This window comes from Pteropus vampyrus, unplaced genomic scaffold (assembly GCF_000151845.1).
Source record: "Pteropus vampyrus isolate Shadow unplaced genomic scaffold, Pvam_2.0 Scaffold294, whole genome shotgun sequence".
NCBI lineage: Eukaryota > Metazoa > Chordata > Mammalia > Chiroptera > Pteropodidae > Pteropus > Pteropus vampyrus.
This window is the reverse complement of record NW_011889075.1, coordinates 697,348-700,800: the sequence shown is the minus strand read 5'-3', so window position 1 is coordinate 700,800 and position 3,453 is coordinate 697,348. Positions and strand designations below refer to the sequence as shown.

The following is a 3,453-nucleotide window of genomic DNA, read 5'->3' as shown; positions in this document are numbered from 1 at the left end:
GTACTTCAATACTCAAAACTATTCTTGGAAATTTTAAACCCAATGTATCTGTGATGTCTATCATTAAAGATATACAGAAGCTAAATCATCTGCCATTTAGGAGATTTCATGAAGAGAAGTATCAGTGATTCAACAGCTTGTCTCTGAAAAGGTAAAGTCTTATACTGAAAATAAGCTTTTTTTCAGGGGACATATGAGTTTCCTTGAAAGAAAAAAAATTTAAGAAATGCTTCAGGGACATGGTTCCATAGTGTAGTGGTTAGCATGTCTGCTTTACATGCAGAAGGTCCTGGATTCACGCCCCAGTGGAGCCACGGTCCATGGTCTGTGGCCATGCCACCCTGAACAAGCCCAATGTCTGATCTTGGAAGCTAAGCATAAGCAGGGTCGGGCCTGGTTAGTACTTAGATGGGAGACCACTTAGGAAGACCAGGTGCTGTAGACATAAATAATAATAATAGTTAATAATAATAATAATAAATGATTCAGTAAATATTTTTAAAATAAGAAAAAGAAAGTGCTTAATCATTGGAGATCAGAATGATAAAGCAATGTATAAACTATGAAAGACTGATTGTTGATTTGTTTTAAGCTATATTATAAATTTTTCTCAAAATGTTTTATTAATCAAGATGATATTATAAACATTAAAACATTGGAGGAGGTATGAATATCAAAATCATGCAGTGACTCAAAATATTATTTTAAAAAGTCAATTTAAAGTTATCATCAATGACTCACATGGATTTATTGCAGTACTTGTTTAATTAACCAGAAGTTAATTATTAAAGAAGTAACAAAATAAAATATACCCTCAAAATATTTGAGTTATTGAATCAGAGTGGACATGGCTTTATCAGAGATTAATTGCAATTTAATCATAATCCCAACAATAAATGAACATAAAACCATAATTCAAAACGGGATGATCATAGAGAGAGTAGACTTAAGGAGGAATAGAAGACATGCCATGCTTTCGGACTTCAGGAAATACTGTGCAAGCTAACATAAGCTCCTAGAGGACAGAAAACTTGTCTTATTCATCTTTTTATTCTCTCCCAGTACCTTCCTCAATAACTACTCATAGAATTAAGAAATTTTACACCATTATTTAACTACTAAAATAGTGCATGGGAAAACCAGAAAAGAAAAGAAAGGAAAAATCACCAACCAATTTTTTTTTTTTTGAATGGGTTCTATTGCTGGCTCTGTCCCTTGTTTATTGTTTGTTGCTGTTTTTGTTAAGTCATTTAACTGCTTATTCTTGTATAAAATTAGAACTAGAAAATCTCTACTTCTCAAGATGGTTGATGTGATCAAACAAAAGATGCACATGCAAAGACTTTGAATATGGTGAGATACTAAAAGAATGAATTGAAGATTTCATTTGTAATTCAAGTTGGACATTGGATGTCAGAAAAGTATGTTAGTGGATTAAATGCTGACACTGGCCACCCAAGAAGCCTATAGTTAAAATCAACATTCCTACTGTCTTTAAAATAGAGATCTATTTCTCTATTTAGAATGGTATATATTGAAAAAGGAGCAATTTCAATATATACCAATAGAATGGTATATATTGAAAAAGGAGCAATTGGATAAGAAACCTTTGAAGGTCTCTGTCAGTAATATAGATTCAAGAGTCTTACTCCTATTTTCAATAGAAAATAAGGGACTTAAAAAATTAAGCTAGTACTGTGAATGTTGGTTTAAAAACAAAACTGTATAAGGTTTTTATAGAAGTAATTAAGGTTAAATAAAGTCATCAGTAGGATTACTGTCCTTACAAAAAAAAGAGAAACCAGCGGTCTTGCCCTCTCCTTGCTCATGCACCAGAGAAAGGCCATGTGAGCATGCAAAGAGAAAGCAGCTGTCTACAGGCCAAGAAGAGGGACCTCACTGAAAGCCAACCATGCTGGCATCCCAATCTCAGATTTCCAGCCTCCAGAACTGTGAGAAAATAGATTTCTGGTTTTGTTTGTTTGTATGTTTGTTTGTTTGTTTGTTTGTTTTTTATGGCAACCCAAGTAGACTTTTACAGGGTTATAAATAATAAAACCTGAGTAATTAGTTTTGAAAGCTTAAATAGAACCTGCAAGGATTATATTAAAGATTGATATTTTCAACCATTGTGATGCTTTGAAATTGAGTACTCCATCTGGTTTATACTTGCCTTTTGTTTTGTTTTGTTCTTCTGCTCTCCTTTCCAAAAAGTTAAAAAATAGCAAAGATATCTGCTCATTTGTGTTCCTTCCTCTCCTTTCCTGAACAGCACAGCTTTATTACTAGATGGGCAAAAATTTTTTTCTAAGAAATTAGAAAATTTCTTAGAAATTTAGCATCACTGGTAAAGAAATTGAGGGAGGTAGCAGAGACTCTCTGCTTGGAAATCCGGGAAATAATAATTCTTATAATCATTGCTACTTTTTATTAAGCATCTACTAAGTAAAGGAGACAGGTTTCTAAAAATTGACACAATAATATATCATTTTTTACTTACAAAACAATATAAACTAGATATTTCCCCTCCTTTCCTTCTTCTTTTAATTTACTCTTATTTTTGCAATATTGACATTATTTGTTTTTACATAAGTGGAATGTAATTGTCATTTTAAAATTTGAGGAATTATAATAAGGAATAAGAAGAGAGAAAAAAATATTCTTAATATACTACCCAGAACCAAACTTATTAATGCCATTCTAGTAAGCATGTATAGAAATAGATGATAGATATATACACATCTACACATGTATACATATTTTCATATGTACAAACAGAAAAGGGTAATTATATATACAAATAATAACATTAACTTGACTAAAATTTAATAGAGGAAAAAGGAATCGAAATAGCACTGGAGGAATTCATAAACTTAGATAACATTTCTTCACCAAAAGAGATAGTATTCTTAAATATTCTACACAAAGTTACCTTAAAATAAAAACATTTTTTAAAAAGATTAGTAATTTGAAGTCACATTCATTATTATTGATTTTCCACTTTAGAAATTACCACACTCATACACTTCTTCTCCCCTTTCTCCCCTTGTTTTCTTAGGTATAAAATTCTTTACTTTCTTGCGTCACATTTTCTTTTCTTCAGATCTTTTGTTTTATATTGCTCTACTATCTCCTTACATTAAGTGTTACTGTGGTCAAGTCTGACCCAAATGATTTGCCTGCCTCAAATATACCCTGTTTTTCTCTCTTTTTCATTTTTGTCCACCTATAATACATTCTTTGCATAAAAGCTGAAGCGAGCTTTTGAAGATGTAAATCAAATCATGTCATCCCCTGCTTAAAGTTCTTCTATTACACTCTATTTTACTGAGAACAAATTCCAAATCTCTTCTAATGGTCTTCAAAAACTCTATGATTCCATTGGTCTCACCAATCCCTCAAACTTCCATCTCCCACCCTCTAGTGGCCACATTGTTCTTTCATTTTTTTATT

General features: G+C 31.7%; 1 pseudogene; it reads left to right on the top strand.

The window, feature by feature from the left end:
- The first annotated feature begins 323 nt into the window (after positions 1 to 323).
- On the top strand, positions 324 to 445 carry LOC111729976 (annotated as a pseudogene).
- The last annotated feature ends 3,008 nt before the right edge of the window (positions 446 to 3,453 follow it).